At 41.9% G+C, this 22,074-nt stretch overlaps 1 pseudogene; it reads left to right on the top strand.

Annotated features, from left to right (window-relative positions):
* LOC102996471 (nitric oxide synthase-interacting protein-like) overlaps nt 1–21,433 on the top strand; it is a 178,370-nt pseudogene extending 156,937 nt beyond the window's left edge.
* Nucleotides 21,434–22,074: the final 641 nt, after the last annotated feature.

The raw sequence follows: 22,074 nt of genomic DNA on the forward strand, positions 1-22,074 counted from the left end.
CGTCTCCCTCCCTCCCACCCTCCCTATCCCACCCCTCTAGGTGGTCACAAAGCACCGAGCTGATCTCCCTGTGCTATGCAGCTGCTTCCCACTAGCTCTCTATTTTACATTTGGTAGTGTATATATGTCCATGCTACTCTCTCACTTTGTCACAGCTTACCCTTCCCCCTCCCCATATCCTCAAGTCCATGCTCTAGTAGGTCTGTGTCTTTATTCCCGTCTTACCCCTAGGTTCTTCATGAGTTGTTTTTTTTCTTAGATTCCATATATATGTGTTAGAATACGGTATTTGTTTTTCTCTTTCTGTCTTACTTCACTCTGTATGACAGACTATACAGCTTTCAGATCAGGCCACTGTCCCTCTGGAAAGACAGGATGCTCCCACTAGCAGAGCGAGGGTGGAGAAGGCCAGGGATAGCAGAGCAGCTGTCACAGCCTGGCCTCATAGAAGCTTAAACCTATGCGTCTGACAATCCATCTTCTTATCTCTGTAGATGAGGAGTCAACAGACCTTTCTATTATATTTCCAAGGAAAGATTGGTTTCAGTTAATACCATGATTTTTAAATAGCAGATTTTATCTTTACCACTTCTTTATGATTCTCTCCAATTTAATTATGTCCCATATTTTATTTAGGACCACCAGTGCTGGATCGTGGGGGATACAGAATGCAAGGAACTTTGGTGGTCCAGAAACGTCTGACTGCACCCCGGATTCAGTTAATTCCTGTGGACCCAAAGCCACTGCACCCAGCAATGAATAAATATCTCTGCCCTGGAATGAGAGGCAAGTCCGTGTTCTGTGATCACTGTCTGGGGTTGTCTCTCCTAAGACATGGGGCATTTGGGTCCACTTGCCTTGTCACCAGCTTTATACCCACTTGACCCTCTTGTGCAGCAGTCTGATGTGACATGTATCTTAGTCAGCTTGGGCTGCCATAACAAAATACCACAGACTGTGTGACTTAAACTACAGATATTTATTTTCTCACACTTCTGGAGGCTGAAAGGTCAAGGTGCGATCGGGGTTGGTACTGGTAAGGTCTCTCTTTTTTGGATTGCAGATGGCCACCTTCTTGCTGTATTCTCACATAGCCTTTCCTCTGATCCTACATGGGGAGAAAGAGAGAGATCTCTGGTGTCCCTTCCTCCTATAAGGGTACCAGCCCAGTTGGATTAGGGTCCTTCCCTTATGACCTTGTTTAACCTTAATTACCTCCTTAAAGACCCTATCTCCAAATATAGTAACATTAGGGGTTAGTGCTTCAACATATGGACTTTAGAGGGAAACAATTGAGTCCATAACAATGTGGAAACATAGCACAAATAATTTAAATAACATAGTAGAAAAATCACTAGCTTTGGAGTGAGAAAAGCTAAGTTTGAAACCAAGATTACTAGAGGGGTCACAAAAAATAAGAAAGGAAGTCACTTGCCTTCTCTAATTTGTTTCCTAATATAAAAAATGAGAATAAAAACAATGCCTATAAATCAGAGTTGTCATGAAACTGAAAATGTGACAAAGCATGTGAAAATGCATTATAATCGTTAGTAACCTTCAATTATATTAAATTATGGGCCCACTGGTTCTGGAAGTAAGTGCTACACAAGTGAAGGATTCAAAAGAAGGAGGCAACAGACTCCAGGGGTGCCTCAATCCATAGAGCAACCAGGGCAAGCTCTGGGCATCGCGGAGTGTCACCAGCTGTGCACTTTCTGTATCTCTGCTGCCCCAAAAGAACACAAGCTGCTTCTTCTATCCAAACAGGTTCCTAATATGAAGCTCAGTCAGGTAAACCGTGCACCCTAGGGCATTTACCACTGCTGATGGAGGGAATTTTGGAAATTAGATTGAGGTAATTGAGTGCTGCCAATTGCCTGGGCCCAAGCTCCTTCTAACTGATACCTCCACTTAAAGGATTGATCAGTGAATGGATCTGATCCCCCAGGGCAGGACCTTTACCTTGAACAAATAAATTTCAATAATAAAGGACAGAATTTCTTTGATCAATGCAAGTCCTTTATCTCCAAGGTCGTGCATCCATCCAAGGCAGAGCCAGGGCCTAGTCCCACGCCTTCTGGTTTACAATTATTCAATGTATCTAATAAACAGTATTGAGCACCAGCTGTGCTGAGTTCCAAGCATACAGCAAGAACATAGCCAGATACTGTTCCTGTCATCATGGAGCTTATACTCTTGGAGGAGACAGATATTGAGCAAATAATTATACACATTTTAAAATGAAATAGTTATTGGGTTGGGTTGGCCAAAAAGTTCATTCGTGTTTTCCATAACATCTTACGGAAAAACTGGAACGAGCTTTTTGGCCAACCCAATTCTTTCAGAGGTATGTGGTGTCATAGGAGTTTGAGGTGTGTGACCCTGATGCCATAAGTGACATGTGAGGCAAGATCTGGAGGATGAGAACTAGTTAACTAAGAAATGATTGGAGAAGAGAAGGAAAAGTGGGTCAGGTAGAAGTTTCTATGGCAGGAGGGGGCACGGCAAGTGTGAGGGGTCTAGAGCAGAGGGTTGTGTTTGGCGTGCTTGGAGCAAAAAAGGAGGGTGGCTTCTGGTGTAAGATGAGGCTGGATAAACAGGCAGTAGAAAAACTACACAGGCCCTTATAAGTCATGTTATAAATTTTTATTTTATCCTAGGAGCAATAAGAAACCATTTAAGTCTCTTAAGCTGGGGAAAGAAGATGTTGTAATAAGATTTGCTTTTTTGGGTAGATCCCTTTGGTTGTAATATGGAATACTGTTTAGATTGGGGAAACATAGATTAGTGAGACCCCTATTAGGAAACTCTGGCAGCTGTTCTGGCCAGACACCACAGTAGCCTGTCCTAGGATGCCATTGTGAAGATTCATTCGTTCATCAGGTATCTATTGAGTGCCTCTGTATGCCATTCCTGTGCTGGGACTAGAGATGAACAGAGGTGGAAAGATTTGAGATAAAATTGACAAGACATGCTGATGAATTGGACATGGACTGCAAGAAGAGAGAGCGCTGAAAATAATGTCTAAGTCCTTAACTCATCAGATACAGAACGGATGGTGGAGCTGGAGGGGGCCCATGTTTGGGGAAGAAGAGTGAGCATTTGGACCTGGACATTTTGCGTTTGCAATACCTCTGAGATATCTTGGGGAGATATCAGTGGGACAGCAGATTAAGAGAGTCCACAGCTCAGAGGGGAGGTGTGTGAGTCCCACATAAGGATGGTGGCAGAAGCCACAGGTGCAGTGAGAACCTTCAGCGCGAGAGCAAAGTGTGAGAAAGGAATAGTGCCTAGGGCTGACCCTCAAAGGGCAACCAGCTCTTAATGGCTGAGGTTAGAGGAAGATGAAACCTGATAGGGAGTCCAAAAAAACAGTAAGAAGAGAGACAAAAGAAAAACTTAGGATAGTGTCAAGTCATGGAAACCAAGAGCAGCAGGAATTGATCAATTGTGGAAAATTCCACTGATGGGTAAAGTAAGAGGAAGACTGAAAAAAAAAATCATTTGATCCGTAACATGGAGGTCATTGATTACATTAGTGAGAACTATTAGAGTGAAGGGACAGTCGCCAAATGGGAGTGGGAAGAAAAGTGAGGGTGAGGTGAGCAAGTAGAGAAAATTATCTAGAGAGCTTTGGCTCTGAAGAAGCAGGGTGGGTACCTGGATGATTTTCCTACTGCAATGCACAACTTTGCTTTGGCTCTGACAGTCTAAGATTTCTACCTCTATATTCCCTGCTTCACAAAAAGCAAATGCACTCAGACCTCAAGTGTCACAGGGGGATCCCTAGGGCTCAGCTCAGAGTATCCACTCTGGCTCTGAAATACAGTTGAACACACTGCATTTGTCAAATCACCCCACGAAATAAGGCCCCAGGAAGGCCATGGCCCACAGTCAGGAAGCTATTTGGAAGGGTTCTAAGAATGAGAAGAAAACGTTTGACAGCCTGTTTCTTTATTAAGAAAATTGCTGCTTTGGGTAAGGTTTCAATATGAGCAAACGTTTCTGCTAACGTAGGTACATTGGCAAGTAACAAATCCACTGTTTGACATGGCAAGCGATGGTGATAGATCTGTGTTCCTAAATACTAAACTTTATTAACTGAAGCTGTCTCCTTCTTGAAGCATTAACTCACTGAATTCTGACACTCAAATAAAGTGCCTGAAGCAGACATATATTCCTTGTGATCTCACAAACCAGACGTCTCTATAGCTCCTTTTTGCTTTAATGCATGAGCTTTAATGGTGGTAAAAAGTTGCAAACTGTCTTTTGTCACTTTTTGGTGGCAATAATTTAGCATCTCATGAGCAAAACTCGAAACTCGTGCCCCAGGCAGTGCAGAGGCTCGGGAGCTAATGCTGGGGGCGCAAATGGGAGAGACTTTATAAAGGGAACAAATGTGGTTCAGACATGGAAATCAGGCTGAGAAAACAGGCACCTGAGTGTGCCTGGGAAGGAATACAAGAAGGAAACTTTAAAGGCAGGTCATTTATGCTTTTGCACTCTTCTCTGTGTTTTATTTTGAATACTTTCCTATGTCTTCCAGTTTACGAATCATTATTTCTGAAGCGTATGATCCACTGTTAATCCCACCCAGTGTATTTTTCATCTCAGACATTGTAGTTTCCATCTCTAGAAGCTTGATTTACATCTTTTTATATCTTTCATATCACTACTTAACATGATTAATCTTTTCTCCAGCTTCTTGTGGAGTACAGTTACAGTAACTGTTTTAATGATCTTGACTGCTAATTCAGTCATCTAATCATTTCTAAGTCAGTTTTGATAGATAGATTTTTCTCCTCACTATAAATTTTATTTTCATGCTCCTTTGCATATCTAGTAATGTTTGGCTGGATTCTGACCTTGTGAGTTTCCCATTGCTGGGTGCTAGATAATTTTGTATTCCTCTAAATATTCCTGAGCTTTGTTCTGAGATACATTTACATTACTTGGAAACAGTTTGAGCCTTTTGGATCTTGCTGTTAATCTTTGCTAGGTAGGACCAGGGCAATGTACAGTCTGGGGCTAATTTTGTCCTGCTACTGGGGGGAAAATCTTTTGAGTACTCTAACCAGTGCCCTATAAATTATGATGTTTTTCCATTTGACTAATGAGAGCAAGAACTATTCCTGGCTCTGTGTGACCTCTAGACATTATTACCTTTAATCCTTTTGGATACCTTTTGCCCTGGCCTCTAGTAGTTTCTTTACACACACATGCTGATTGGGGCTCAGGTGAAGAAGCCAGGGGACTCTACAGATCCCTACAGAACTCTCTGGAGTTCTTTCTCTGTGACGCTCTCTCTAACCAAGCTCTCTGCTCTGCAAACTCTAGTCATCTTGGCCCTCCTTGTTTCTCAACTTCATCTTCTCAATTCAGGGAGACCACAGTGCCCTACCTGGGGGCCTCCTCTGCCTACAATGCCTGGAAACTATCTCCAGGCAACGACTTGAGTCCATCATAGGACTCATCTTATTTGTTTCCTGTCTCTCAGGGATCACTCTTCTTCATTGTCCAATGTCCAATATCTTGAAAACTGCTGCTTTAAATTTGTGTTCAGTCTTTTTGTTGTTGTTTCAGGGTACATCCAGCCCATTACTCAATCTATGCTGAAAGTGACCATTTTTAATATACCATAATTAGTATAGCTGTATTACAATAGAGCAAAATACAAGTGGCAGAATTCTTAACACCTTTCTGTAATTCCTAAACTTGACATGAAAACGTTGCTTGTGTCATATGCATCTGAATACCTGCTCTAAGTCAGTCACTATGTTAGACCCAATTTGTGTTGTATTTTACTTTAAATATACATTATTACAAATTTATAAATAAAAAATGACCGCTTTAAATAATAGAAAATAAAATAAAATATGAAAAATATATGACACCCAGTTAGTAAATGGCAGAGAAATGATGGAGTAAACTCAGACCTATCTAACCTCAAATCCTGCCACCCTTTCAGAAAGACATGCTACCACCAATGTGTTCATTTGATGAACTGGTTGAAATGATTGTAATGTGTTCAGTCTGTGCCAGACTTTGTGGTAATAGAGATGATGGGTATTGTCCTAGCGCTCGGGTAGCTTATAGGCTATTAGAGAATGGAACACGAATGTAAAATAACTGGAAAGGAAAGGAATTGCTAGACTATGTTCTATACTTGTGAATGAAAGCCAATGAACGACAAAAAAAAAAAGAAATTTAGAAATTGGTACCTTCTCACACTTTCTCTGCCATTGTGGTGTGTGCAATTGACTCCCTTCCTGGTCACGTCTTCTACTGGACTTTCAGGATCAAGCAGTTCCTGGCCAAGAAGCAAAAGCACAATTGTCCCATTCTCAAATGGATTCAGATGAAACTCATAATAAAATCAGGTACAATTCCAAGAAGAGATATGGAACCAAACTACTTCTTCGCCAGTAGTTTGGTTCCATAATAAATACATGAGATCTTTTGTTTGGGAAAAAAAGAGAAATTGATGTCTTCTCTTTTCTGCCTTTCAGCTGTGATTTTTGGCCTGAGGCTGTTCACTCTCTGTTAAAGAGTTATGTCCTCCTCATTAAAACAAATGTCTTTTTTTATTAGAAAACCATGTTCACTAAGTCTGACTTATTTTGGGGACCACTCGGTGTCTCTGGGAAAAATAAAAGTGTACAATGACCTTGCAAGTGGAGCTACCATTGGGTGGTGAGGGTGACCTCCTTGACCTTTCTTAGTGAGCCACATAGAGTGCCAGAAAGGACCAGGACTGTGGAGTCAGCCAGATGTGGATTCGAATTCTAGTTATCCCATTTACCGGCTTCTCATCTTTGAGAAGATGGCTGATGCTTTCTGAGCCCCAGTTACCTTACAGCATCTACCACCCAGGATTGTTATAGATATTCAATATGGAAATTAAGTGTTCAGCACAAAAGAGGCACTCAAAAAATAGTGGTGGTGTTGACTGCTGCTTCTTTCCATTTGTAGATTTGGGGATAAGAAGCAACATACTGGCAACTAGCAGCTGGCCTGACTCACAGTAATATGGGAATGGTTTTAACTGAGGCCAAAGCATAAAGCTCCACACTGGGTAATAGGCATTATTTCTTAAGAATGTTCACTCACGTTTGTAAATCTGAGCTGTCATATGGGATAGGTGGGTAGCATTGATTCCCATCCCCTACCTTTCCTCAGTTCAGTGCCCAACTCAAGAAGCTTCCCCCGCCATTTGGAATGAGCTAGCATGCCCCTTTCTAAAATTTAAGGATTTCCACAGTTAATCATAGGATCAGAAAATGTGCGTGCTGGAGAGAGAGGTAAAGGAACGTCTAGCACAACCTGAGTTGCATAATCTTAGTATCCTGAATGGCTAACAGAATCTGACAAAGGTTGGGTTGTAATCAATGTAATCAATATTGATTGTTGGATATCTACTAGCACTGCCCCCTTCTCCTCTCAGAAATCAACTCAGAACAATAAAAAGAACGAGAAATGCAAGCTGTAACACTGACAAGCTCAATGACGTCTAGACCCCTGAACCACAGTATATGAGAAACAGCCACCAAAGCAGTTACAGTTAAACAGGAGCAAGGGAGGTATGTGGAGAGATAACGCTTACAGCCACACGGCACAGAGAACTGGCAGAGCAAGGGTCTCTGGAGCACATGCCACACCCTAGCAGAAAACTAATAATTCCTTGCTGGGAATACTGAGAATGTTGTGCTCCAGTAGGAGTCAGCAGCATCCTTGGACCCAGTTAAGTGTCAGAAAGGAGCAGGGTTGGGAGGCTGAGTGAAGTATCACACCAATGTGCAATATTTACAAGAAGGAGTCTCTTGGTGAGACAGAGAAGACAGAGGAAGCATTGGTGACATCCTTCAGCAGCTCATCTCTATTGTCCTGGGAGAAGTAGAAGCAGAGCCAACTTATACTCACAACTCTGGGTCTTCAGAAAACCCACTGTGAACCGTGGACAGTTCAGCTAACCCATAACACTGCCCGGCTCCTCCATCACATAAAATTCCTACCAATAGAAAATCCAGGGAGAACTCATCTCTTTCAAAGTTGAGTACTATAAATAAATGTCAACCCAGAAAGTATCTATAAAAATATATCAAAAGGAAAGAATAAAGGGAAGACAGGGACAGGAAGACACAAGTAGAAGATGGAAGTTCACTCACCAGATAAATGTTACCATGGATCAAATTTAGAATTTTTTTAATAAGCATATTGCCTGGAATTTATTTAAAATAAAACTCAAGCAACTGTTCAATAAAACAAAAACTCAGAACAGAGAGCTAAAAGGGCTCAGGGAAGATGAGACCACAGGAGGAACTGCTCTCAGGAGAGAAGTGGAAGAGAAATAGCACACGTTACGGAAATGTAGGTCAGGTTGGGAGCAGCACAAAGGAGACTAGACATGGCTGAAAGTTCACTAAAAATGTGGGCATTAGGCTTAAGAAAAAAATAAGCAAATGTAAATAGAAATACACACACACACGCACACACACACACACACACAATTGACAGGATAAGGATAAAATTTTAAAATGGAAAGATTAAATAAATCCAACATATTTAAAATTAGTGTTCCTGAAGAATACAGAATCACTGAAATTATTCTTACGCTGACATATAAATAATATTTAAATAGATATAGATGTGTGTGTACATGAATTTTTTCAGAAACAAAAGAAGCATTGCATATATAGATCAAAAAGTCATACCATGTCCCTGGAAATTTTGAGAATGGTCATCGTCAAAATGAAATTCATGGTCATTGCCAAAATGAAATTCAAACAAGTGTCTGCCAAGGTATAAATGGATAAAGAAGATGTGGTGTGTGTGTGTGTGTGTATATATATATATATATATATGTGTGTATATATATATAAATGTATATATATATATATATACACACACATATACATACATATATACACACACACATATATATGTGTGTATATATGTATATACACAATGGAATATATTCAGCCATGAGAAAGAAGAAAATCCTGCCATTTGTGACAACAGGGATGGACCTTGAGGGCATTAGGCTAAGTGAGAGGTCAGACAGAGAAAGACAAATACATACTGTGTAATATCCCTTAAATGTGGAACCTTAAAAAGCTGAACTCATAAAAACTGAGTAAAATGGTTGTTACCAGGGGCTGAGGGTGGGAGGAACTGGGGAGATGTTGTTTGAGGATTCAAACTTGCAACTAGTAGATAAATAAGTTCTGGAGTTGTAATGCACAGCATAGTGATTACAGTCAACCATACTGTATTAGAAACTTCAGAGTTGGTAAGAGATTAGATCTTAATTATCCTCACCACAAAAAAGAAATAATGATTATGTGATGTGATAGAGGTGCTAGCTAATGCTACCATGGTAATTATATTGCAATTTATAAATGCATCAAATCAACACATTGTACACCTCAAACTGACACAATTCATGTGCCAATTATAAAAATGAAATTCAAACAAAATACTGGATTTCAAATATTAAGAATTCTCTGTGCAACCAGGCAAAATAATTAAATAAATCGACCCACCTCAGACTCTTCCCTGGTGAGAGTCAATCTAGAAAACAATAGAGCAAAGCCTAAAAGTCTTCATGGAAAGAAAGAACGAGACCAAAACTTTTACTTCCAGCCAAATTAGCATTCTAGTATAAAGGCCATAAACATCTCTGAGCATGCAAGAACTCTGGGAATATAATGCCCATGAGTCTTTCTGGAAGGTGACTTTCTAGAAGATTCTCAAGGGCAAATTTCAGCCAATTGAGAGCTGAATAGAGAACCTATGGCTAAACTTAATCTGGTTAAGTGAGGGGATAAAACTAAAATAAATGTGGGGATTATAGTTACAGAACAGAGTGTAAATGTTTTACAAGCCCTGACAAAGTGGAAATGATAGGACAAAGCTGGGAGAAAAAAATGGAAAGTAGCATAAGCACCTTCACAGCAGGTAAATCAAGTAATAGAATTCTATGTCAAGAACCGTGAAGAGTGAGCTTTTACTTTGCTTGCAAGCTAACAAGTTATTCTGCCACGGTTCCAGTGATGCTTACAGAAAGTCCGGGACTCCTGGGTCAGAGGCCAAGCAGCATGAACTTCATTCTCACATCCATTCCCCTCGTCCCCCAAGCCCTATGGAGACAATGCAGAGCAGCCTGAATTGATGCTGTGCACACAGTGGGTCTGCATCATAGCTGAGGAACCAGAGTTTAGGAAACCCCAATCTTTTATAAGGGGTCTGTTAGAAAACCTGCCCAAACTTTGCCCCATAGGGAGACATTATCTCTATTATCTTGGGCAGCAAACAAATATTTCCCCTGCCTTGGAGGGTGACATTATATATTCCAATGTCCTTTGCTATATAAATATTACTGAAAAGACTGTCCCCAACAAAAGCTGATACAAGTCCTGCAGAAACACAGGAGACCCATAGACAATTATTGTCACCCAACCATATAAAATACTTAAATGTTTAAAAGTAAGCACTAAGAAAATTCATATAATCACTATAATCAGGAAGTGCATGAGAAAGGCAAGTTGAGAAGACGCCGAAATGTACTGATTTCACCATAGTTCATAATAAGGAGTAAATGGTATTAGCCAAAAATCACTAGAGTAAATATAAAGAAACAGCCAAGGTATACTCGCAACATGAGAAATAAGGCATGCAGCATCGTTTGTAAAAGCAAAATCCCTATTTAACCTTGACGTTTCAACTGAAATGTCACTTCCCTATGGAGGCCTTTCCTGAACATCAGACCAGGTTTGCTATCCTTCGTATCGCGTCTCATAGCTACCAAGGTCACACAGCTAGTTAGTGGTGGAGCTGAGATTCAGGCCTAAATTTGCTTGTGCTGAAGTCTGCACTCTTAGTAGCTCATCTCTGCTGGCTACTCACTGATGCATCTAATTATATTCCATTCACACCTGATAGTACAGAGTTTTGTTTTCTCCTCCCAGTTTTCATATATACAAGTTTTAATTCTCCAATGCCCTTGTAATACCTGAAACATATCTTATGTTTCCTGAGCATGGCCCCCAGGACCTAGCCCAAAACAAGCACTCTTTAAAATCATTCAGTGCATGATATCGAACACAAATGAACATCTGGGAAGCCCACTAAATGCAGATTGATCACACTGCCTTACAGCACACAAGTAGCAGTTTGAAGGAGAAAAGCCAAGACCGACTCTACCTCCTGGTCCTAAGCAGTAGATCATTATCTGTCTCTAAAGAATTATGTGTGAAATTCCTGAGGTTATAAGGAGAAACCACACACAGTCCTTGAAATAGCTTTCAAGGATGAATAATGCATTCTCTATATTTAATGCATGAGAATGCAAAATGCAGAAAATTGAACAAGGGAGGTCAGACTCCCATTCCCTGCAACAAGAGATCTTTCTGTCTTCCCGCCAATAAATGAATCACTGGTTATTAAATATTGTTAACCATCTAAACAGGGATCCACAAAGCCTGTGTTCTCTGATCTCTTTGTTTCAAGCCTTCTCCTAATCATGGACATCATCGCCTAATATAGTGATGCCATGTGTCTTGCACCTTTCTGAAAAGTGGGCGCCATAGCTCCACTCCCTATAGAACTGGCTACCACGTTGCAATTTGAGGAAAAATAAATCTCCCCATCATGATGATAGTCTGTGCAATTGAAGCCAGGATAAAGATGGCTCCAAGAAAATGGAATCTTTGACAGCATAATTTTAACACTGTCAAATTATTCAGCTTTTTTCTTAAAAGTCACTTAATACTCCACACAGACATTACTTTTGCCATCTAATATCGCTTTGGAAAACGTTAATAATTTAGGAACGTCTGCATATTTGTTAAAAGGCTAATACAGCAAATGCATGAGATGCCATAACCAGAGAGCCCTCTCACCCTGCGAGTTTTGTGTGATTGCTTCAGTCGGCATCATTAACATAGGGCATCAGAGAGAAGGGGGCGGCCAATAAAGAGGCACTCCCCGAAATTAGAGACCAGAGTCAGCATCAGCACTGGTATGGTTTAGGAGGATGCTGTGACCTTTATTTGGTAAAGAGACCTTTCCTATCCAGCAGTAGTCTTATCTTTTACTTTAAAACTTAAATAAAATATGTTGTTGTTGCAAAGACCTTAGTCTTTGGGCTGAAGCTCATTCATAAGGGAAATGCATTTTTGATGTGATGATGATAGTAGTGGCAATTAAGTTGACTGAGTGCTCACCTCATGGCAGGCACCGTCCAAAGTACTTTACACACGCTGCCTAATTTCCTTAAGTACCACACAATGGGTAATATCGTTAACCCCATTTTACAGATTTGAAAACTGAGGCACAGAGTTTAACTTGGCTAAGATCTTACAGCTAGTACGAGTCATAGGTATTGTAACTACTACACTTTACTGGTTCCTAGCAACACCTACCACCTACAATTCAGTACATGCCAAGCTACAACCCATGCATGTACAATAGCTGCAATTAAGTACATGCCAAAGGGCCCCATGGTAAGCATATTCTTAGTTGATCCTCACCAACAGAACAAAACAAACCAAAAAAAAGAGGTAGATATTTACATTCTCATTTTATGTATGAGGCAACTGAGGATTATAGAGATCAACAACTTGTCCATAAACACTGCTCCCATTACCTAATTTTTAACTCTGTATTGAAATATAAGTCTCAGTACATTAAAGAGTGTTTCCTTTTGATCATTTTCTGGAAGTTAAACTTTTCTTGTTTCTTCTAATGATAACTCCCAATTCATCTCAGCATACACAGAGCCTTTTCAATTGGAGGGACTTTTGGGGCCCTGGTAGAAGTCTTCCAGCTTCAGGACCCTAAACACATATAACCTGAAGACTAATAACCATGACCCACGTGAAACCTTGAGGAACACGTCCCAAGGGGTGTAGAGGCTGGGTGAGACCATGGCACTGGGGGAGGCTTCACTGGGGCTCCAGTTTTTCCATGCTGTCTCCAATTGCCCTGTGTGTAGAGGGAGAGAGGACCAAGTATACCTTGACACAAAGCCTTTTGTGTAAAGCCTTTGTTTTCCGAGCCTGAGTGATAACTCTATGATATATTCCATCCCTCTCCTCCAATACCTCTCTCACTCTTGGTATTATCTCCATGGCAACTGGGAATGCATCCACAACCTTGAGGATATGTTTGTCTGCCTTTCTACCCATCTTAAGGTTAAGCTTGTTAACCTAAGTGTGTCAAAACATGATGGTTTCCAGCTCAATTTTGAATTAATTTAGTGAATCATGAAATCCTGGGAATCAGACTGCCCTTTTTCAAACCCATGCTATGCAGCTTGTCAAGCATGAGCAACTTAGCCCTAGTGAGGCTCAGCCTCCTTCCTCATCTATACAATGAGGACAGAAATATAAGACTATTAGGAGGATTGGATGGGATTTTTCATAATGTATGAAAAATAAAACGTAGGACAATAATTAGTCTTTAGAAGGGCTCCACAAATGTTAGCGCCACCGTTGGAGAGCATCCCTTTAGCTGTATAATGTGTTGACTAAATGGACGTAGCACATGTGTCCCAGGGTTTTACTCTCAAAGGTTTCCAGTTTACTCTCTGTGGGTCATCTCAGAAGCCTGGTGGGGAAAAATAGGGGACATCCAGATTAGAGAACCTTGTGGTGAAACAGTTTGGTTAAGAAACAGCCAACCTCACACATTGCAATCCAAGTACCTTAGGTTGTTGAAGAGAATTAGCTTTAATTACCAAAATACCCTCATCTAAATTGCCTCTCTGTTTGAGAAAAAGAGCTTGAAAAGATTGAAGAAAAGGGCCTCTTTCCTATCTTCAGGTCTTCAGGGATGGAAGGAATGAAGCCCTCCCCTCATCACACCACCCAATAGGAAGCTGGAATGGCTAGTTTTCTTCTGGGGATTTGAGATAAGAGACCTGAGTGAATGATCATGAATGTTCAGCTGTTCCACAAGAGGCGGCTCACGATGAGCCTCAAAATAGGATGAAATCTAGGCAAACCTCCCAGATGTGCACTAATTGGAGCAAAACCTTTTCTGTAACAAATGGCAAAGCTAAGGTTTTTGTGCTGTATATTTTTTTAATGGTGCTATATTCCAACTACTAAAAAAGTGATGCAAAATCAATAATTCCTGCCTTCCCCAATGTACACCATCTAGCCTAATCAAACCCGTTGACTTGCTGCAACCACATGAGCAACTTGTGTACATAGGTCTTCACACCTGCTTCTTGGAATGCGTCTCTTCACTGCCACCTCACTGCCCATCCTCTAATCCCAGAGCATTGTCTAGCCCTTCCATGCGGTTTTCTCTGAGAGCTGCTGCTCTCACTGACGTCTGCCTTCAGAAACCCAGAGGAACTTACCATGCCTTCTGAGAAGCGCTTCTTACACACTGATTATTTACTCATTTTCTATAAATGCTAGGAATTGCTTTCCTTCACAACTATTAATTATTTAAATACAAAGACTATGTCAGATGTTTTTTCCATCTTTTCAGAGCATAATAGGCCCAGTAAATATTTGCTGGTTGGTTAATAATGACTTCTGTGTAAATAAATACTGCAAAATTTGTAACAAATGATCAATTCAAATACTTCACAATAAAATATTTCTTCCCCATCCCTCATCTTAAAAATACAGCATTTTAAAGCCAGAGGGAAGATTCCTCAACCAATCTCCTCATTCTTTAGATGAATCGACTGAAGCTAAAGAAGGTGAAGTGACTTGATTAAGGTCACACATCTAACTAGAAGCCAATTAGGGCCAGGGCCCAGATCTGCAGACTTCTGGTGATGTACCCTTTCTGATACACAGCGCGATGCCCCAGGGTTACACTCTACTTGTAAGTTGGTCATCACAGTTCAGTAGAGGGAAGACAGCCTGGGAGCTAGACGGCATGGGGCCACATCCTTGTTCTTTCACTAATTCATTCTATGGCCTTGGGAAAATCATTTAACCCTTTGGCCTCAGGCTTCACAGCTGCAGGAGGAAAGATGATAATTCTGCATGATCTAACTCAGAGTTCAGCAAACTACAGCCCACAGGCCAAATCTAGTACACACTTGTTTTGGTAAATAAAGTTTTACTGGCATACCCGTTTATTTACCTATTGTAAATACCTATAATGGAAGAGTTGAGTAACAGTTAACAGAGACCATATGATCCACAGGCAAAAATATTTACTATTTGGCCCTTTGCAGAAAAAAAATTGTTGACTCTCAATCTAACCTATATGTAGTACAGTTGTATGAATCTAATGTATGCAAGGATTCTTTTCATCTACAAAGTGCTATATCCACATTTAAAAAATCATTGTTATTGACAACAATAGTAGCAATAGCAATAGTAAATCATGAAATATCATTTGCAGTAAAGGCAATTAAAATTTTCTTTGTTTGGGACGTCCCTGGCGGTCCAGCGGTTAAGGCTTAGCCTTCCAATACAGGGGGTGTGGGTTCAGTCCCAGGGAGCTAAGATCCCACATGCCTCCAGGCCAAAAAACCAAAACATAAAACAGAAGCCATATTGTAACAAATTCAATAGACTTTTAAAAAATTGTCTTTGTTTAATAGGTGGCATCTACATGATGTATTGCTTGATTTGAGATCACCTCACCTCACCTCATCTCACTATTGTTCATAGTAACATGTTTTTGCAGAGCCAAGTGACAATTTTAACAAATCCAGGAATATTTCAGAACTAATTAGATCATTTATATATAAAATATAAAACAAGTGTTTTCAGAAGAACATCAGGTCATCCATGGAGAGCATCTGCCCTCATTTTCATCACTAACCTGGCTCGCTATGTGGGTACCATCCTGTGTCATAAGTACCATGTAATGGAATTAACATTCACCTGGAAATACTGACTTGACACACACCGACCTTTGACTATTGACTCGGTTACTCTAAATGTATTAAGCTTTTCCATTGATGTTTTTGAGAGGGAGTTTGGTGGCTCACAGTGGTTTTCCCCTGCCATGTACTCTGGGCATGGACATTAACCAAGGAAGACAAACTGTTCTCAGCAAAGTGGGAGATTAATCATTGGCCATGTCCAACTCACTGCCATGGTAATGACACGGGATTTTATCCTAAGAATTACAGCAGTCATTGAAAGGCCTTAGAAGAGCTCTTCCTCTGATATAACCACAATGTAGATAACGGGTTGGAGGTGCAAGAGCAGGTGTGGGAACTAGCTAGGAGGCTGTAGGACTAGCCCAAGCAGGAGACAAGAATGACTTTGACTAGAGTTGTCATGGAGATGGGGATATGCAAACCATCATGAACAAGCTGAAGCTGGGGGTGACGGCAAGAAGCAGAGGAGGCAGGACAGGCACTGGCTTTGTGTTAGCCCAGATCCAACCTAGTGCTGCACGAGGGCGGTTAGCGAGAATCCAGCTAGATTGCATTTCCCTCAAATTCATCTCCTGCCCCTATTTCTAATGGTCCTAGAGGCCCATAAAACCTATTCCAATTAGGGGTCTTTATTCCTCTCCAATAAAACTTAAAACTTCCATTTGATTCAGTAAATTCTTAACAACATCTTTTTATTTGCCTCTTTAAAAAGCCATTTTTACATGATGTAAATATAACAATTATTTAGTAGTGATAAATACATTCCTAATTAAACAACTATTTTATTACTTATTAACAGCTTAAAAAGTCTGAGATCCATTGGGAAATAAATTATTTTATTTACAGGAATTGGGCTGAGAGACCTGATCTTCCTGGTGCAAATGAGTCAGAAATGACCAATATAAGTAAGATGAAGCAGGATTTATTAGGCTTTAAGGCTGGGGTTCCTGTTTCCTTTGAAGTATTACTCTGCCTGTATTTGTATATGCATGTTTTTGTATACGTGTGCATATGTGTGTGTATACAGAGCAGTTGGCCATGAAAGATAAGAAATGTCTATGTGATATGAATCCTCTTCCACCTCCATCACTAAAATATTCCTCTGAAATTTCTATGTCAGAAAAGAGCCTGAATGTTAAAGGCAAATACCCCTCAGAGAGATGAAATAGGGAACTTTGATCAGCTATTAATGACTCAATGGAAACACACATATCTTCTCCAATAGCTGAGAATAAAGCATTGAGGCCATGGGAGTTTTGATGAAGGAATGTTCAAATCATAAATTGCACTTCCAGGCACCACGATGGAAATATCTAGAACACTGGGCACTACTATGCTGTTGGTTGGGGGAACAGTAACCAAAGACCAGATTTTCAATTTTACAACTTTGCAGAGGCCAGCCCTGACTCCTAACCAAATCATATATTAAAGTTGGGCTTTATTTCTGCCCACTTGGACAGGCTTGTCTTGGCCCAGCCCAGTGCCCCAGAAGTTGATTGTCTTTTATTCTTAACTTTTTATTTTATATTGGAGTATAGCCAATTAACAATGTTGTGATAGTTTCAGGTGCACAGCAAAGCGACTCAGCCATACATATACATGTATCCATTCTCCCCCAGACTCCCCTCCCATCCAGGCTGCCACATAACATTGAGCAGAGTTCCCTGTGCTACACAGTACGTCCTTGTTGGTTATCCTTTTTAAATATAGCAGTGGGTACATGTCAATCCCAAACTCCCTAACTATCCCTTCCCTCCACCCTTACCCCCCTGGTAACCATAAGTTCATTCTCTAAGTCTGGGAGTCCGTTTCTGTTTTGTAGATACATTCATTTGTATCATTTCTTTTTAGATTCCGCATATAAGTGATAGCATATGATATTTCTCTTTCTCTGTCTGACTTACTTCACTCAGAAGTTGATTGTCTTTATGTTATGAGAACGAGGTTTCTAACAGTGTGGCACATTCACGGTCTTGTGAGTTTGTTTTCAAATGACAAGAATGGACCTGTATAGACCTAGCCACACTCTTTTGCTTGGATCACTTCAACATCCAAGTCTATGTAAAGAGGCTGGGACAGGGACTGAAGTGTAGGCCATCTGTGCCCACGTAATGAGAAGAATGACCTAAATTTTGCATCCTTCTGTTCAGCCATTTTTTTCATCAGTTCATTCATTTATTCAACTATTCAACAGCTATTTCTTGAGCACCCACCTGTGCTGGGCCCTGTGCTGGAGACTGGGGATATGGGAGTGAGAAAGACAGCCCAGGTCCTGCTCTCTTGAAGATAAGACCTGGTGGTAGACCAAGACTGAACTTCATTGGAAACATGTCATCCATCCTAGAAGGGCAGGGGATAGTCACCAACTCTGTCTCTCTTTTACCATGTGACCTTGGGAAACTCTCTTGCCCTCTGAGCCTCAGGTTCGTTATCTGGGCTTTCGACCAGATGCTCTCCAAGATCTATACCATTGTTTCTTGTGGCCTCCAACCAAACATGACTGGCTGATTGGCAACCATGCTTCTCTGCAACACAGATACATCTGGATTCCTAAGAAACACCTCTGGGGGACTTGGAAGTGGATGAAACTATGTCATTGGGGGTGGTTTCACTAGGCATTCTGGCTTTCTTTCCATTCTTCCTTCATTTTTCTAAATCTCTGCTCTGTACTGGCTAGGCAAAGGAAGATGCATGCACCGGCACTCTCAGTGTGTTTCTTCTGAGCCTAAGAGTGATAAGACAAGAGGAGGGGGGGTGCAACTTAAAGATTCTTTATCCATCCTGATCACTTTTCAGGGAACTAATCTAAAATCCAGGGGGCAAAGTAACTTGATTAAGATCCCACAACAAAAAGGAATCAGTCTGGGGCCAAGATGTACACTGCCAGGCTTGCAGTGGCATGCTCCTCCTGACACCAGCATGCTGCCACGGTGTTCCCACATCCTGGTCACTTGGTCCTCATGGTCTAGGGGGAAAAGAGTAAACTGGGAGTCCATGCTGTCTCACCAATCCACTGTGCAGCCAAATCACTTAACCCCAGTAGCCTCAGTGCCACAGCTGCAAGAGGCCAGGTGTCTTAATGCATAATGCTGTTGTGCAAACAGAATGCAGGTCAGTGGTCAAAGAAGCTTTTCAACTCAACAGTGCTACATCCTTGCAAACCACTGGAATCATTGTTGTGGAAATGGTAGCAGTAGTAATAGCCATAGTAAATCATGAAAGATAAACTTCACCCAAGCCCATCAGGATTTTTGTCCATTAAATGTGTGGCAACCAAACTGCCTCTGTGGTGTCCACAAAAAAATGTTTTGTAAAACTAGATTATACCCTTGAAGATTTCTGAAATATTCTAGGAACAATTGATATGAAGACTTGTGTACAAAACATAAGTGGATGTTGTCAGATGAGCAGCTCAGCCACGTAGGGCCTCTGCCACCACTTCCATCACTAATGTGACCCACCGAGGACTCCCCCATGTGCCATAAATGTGTAGTTAGACCTCCCACCTGAGACACTGACTTTGGAGCAAACTGACTTCCAGTGTTCATATTTGTTGCTCTAATGCATTGGATTTATTATTATTATTATTATTATTATCAGCATCATTATTAGCATGGAATTAGCATTAGCATTTTTGAGAGGGAAGTTTTTGCCTCCAAGTGGTTGATTCCCTGGTCTGTTTTGGACATGCTATTTCCTCAGTTCAGGAAAATACCATTCTCAGAAAAATAGGAAAGTTAATCATTGGATCCATCCAGTCCCCTATCCATCCAGCCCTTGGGAGAGGATTTATTTATGGAAAGTGCCAGCTTCAAAGTCAGAAAACCAGTTTCTGCATTATGTTCCAAATCCCCCAAATACCTATCTGAGTCTCAGTTTTCTCCTTGAATACATGGAGCCAGTATCTTCTTTTTCCTCTCCTCATAAAGGGTTTTGAGAAGAAAATAAAAAGCAAAAGAAAAGTTATTATAAACATGGAATGTTTAAAAAGAATGAAGTACATACCAAGTAGTTGTATAATATAGAGAGAAACTAGCCAATACATAAGTCTTTATCTTGTGCCAGACACTGTTCTAAGCACTTTACATAAAATAAGCACTATTGACTAGTAATAATAAGTCAGTTTAATAGAAATTTATCCATATGGATGTTCACAATTTTCAAGCAAAGCATCAGCACTTTTCAGCTGTCTCCACGCACAGCTGTGTCTCAATTCCAGGACAGGAAGTAGAAGAGTTGCTGGGTCATGTGATCTGTAGGAAAATCTGTGCAGACTGTTCTACCCCTACAGGGCCTTGAGTGATTGGCTCCTGACCTGAAGTCCTCAGTTCAGCAGATGGAAAAATAGTCTTTCCCACAGGGAAAGGGGAAGAGAGTGAAATTATTTGCTCTCCTTCTGATGTAATTCCCCATGTCAGGATTATGGTGTCGGCTGCAGTCGTAAACCCCATGGATGAAAAGATAACTTAAAATGCACATTTCATTCCATGTATGGGTATTTCAGAGGACCTCAGGGTTGATCAGGAGACAAGATGGTAATAACATGCCAGTTAGTTAACCAGAGGATTGAATGGCTTTGTTCAACTACTGCTGAACTGATGTATCCACATATAGAAGATTTAAAATGTTGGCTCCCAGGCGCAGGAGCTAAATAAACCCACTTTGTTGTTGTTATCTTTGTTTTCTTTCCCCAGAAGGTAATATCTACCGTGTAATAAGTGGAAGTTTCTCCAACACAAACACCCACTAACAACTTCCAGAAGGGATGGGGCCCAGCTGGGGCCAACAGAATGCGCGGTCTTGTCGTAAGTGGAAGTTTCTCCAACACAAACACCCACTAACAACTTCCAGAAGGGATGGGGCCCAGCTGGGGCCAACAGAATGCGCGGTCTTGTCGATCATTGGTGAAGATAACATAGAACTAAAAGAAGAAGGAGACTGCCCCGGCAGGTGAAGGCCTACGGGAAGCAGCGGGGCGCCAGGTGTGAGAAGCCGAAGGAGCTGCAGAGGGCGGCGGCGCAGGACTTCCTGGAGAAGGAGGCGGCCACTGAGAGCCGGCCCCTCGACCCCTTCGTGCCCAAGGCCGCCTCGGGGAACTACCCAGGTGATGCCCCACGGGGCCCAGTGCGGGCACCGCAGGAAAAAACAAGGACAAAGCGCTGCCCAGCTTCTGGATCTCGCCACTGACCCCTGAGGAGAAGGCCACGAATCAGGAGAAGCCGTCGCGCCTCGTGACCTGCCTCACGTTCGGGAAGCGCTGCGCACGTCTGCACGTCCCACCTGACGCCCGTGTGCTTTGGGCCGCTCCGCGGCTCGGTGGGCCGCGTGGGGCTCGTCACGAGCAGCGAGCACTGCCCGTGCGCCGGGACCCGCGAGCCTGAGAAGCGCTTCGCCAAGCGCCGGCTGCGGTCCTCTGGAGCCGTGGTCACCCTGGAACGCGTGGAGAAGCCGGTTCTCAAGGACCACGTGGACCCCGTGAACCGGAGAAGCTCCCGGACCGCGGCATCATCGTGCTGCAGCGGCTCCGGAGTGAAGCTGCAGGTGGAGAAGTCCAGGCCACTACGGTAGCTGGTGAGTTGACTGGCTGTGGCCACATCCTCCATTTTGTTAACTGAGCACGTCTTGTATGCCAGGTACTGTATCGGGTGCTAGCTGGGATTTTAAGGGGAATAATATACTTTCTGCCGTCAATAATACCAAGCTGCCATTTCTTGAGTGCCAGGGTTGCTGGGCACCGTTGTAAGTATCCTGTATGTATTTGTTAATAGATCATTAGCAGTCCAAGAGGTGGATGCTATTCAAAAAGTTTACAGGGCTTCCCTGGTGGCGCAGAGGCTGAGAGTCCGCCTGCCGATGCAGGGGACATGGGTTCGTGCCCCGGTCCGGGAGGATCCCACATGCCGCAGAGCGGCTGGGCCCGTGAGCCATGGCCGCTGAGCCTGCGCGTCTGGAGCCTGTGCTCCACAGAGGGAGAGGCCACAACAGTGAGAGGCCCGCGTACCGCAAAAAAAAAAAAAAAAGAAAAAAGTTTACAAATAATAAATGCTGGAGAGAGTGTGGAGAAACAGGAACCCTCCTACACTGTTGGTGGGAATGTAAATTGGTGCAGCCACTATGGAGAACAGTATGGAGGTTCCTCAAAAAACTAAAGATAGAATTACCATATGGTCCAGCAATTCAACTTCTGGGCATATATCCAGAAAAGCTGA

Source organism: Physeter macrocephalus, chromosome 20 (assembly GCF_002837175.3).
Source record: "Physeter macrocephalus isolate SW-GA chromosome 20, ASM283717v5, whole genome shotgun sequence".
Classification (NCBI taxonomy): domain Eukaryota; kingdom Metazoa; phylum Chordata; class Mammalia; order Artiodactyla; family Physeteridae; genus Physeter; species Physeter macrocephalus.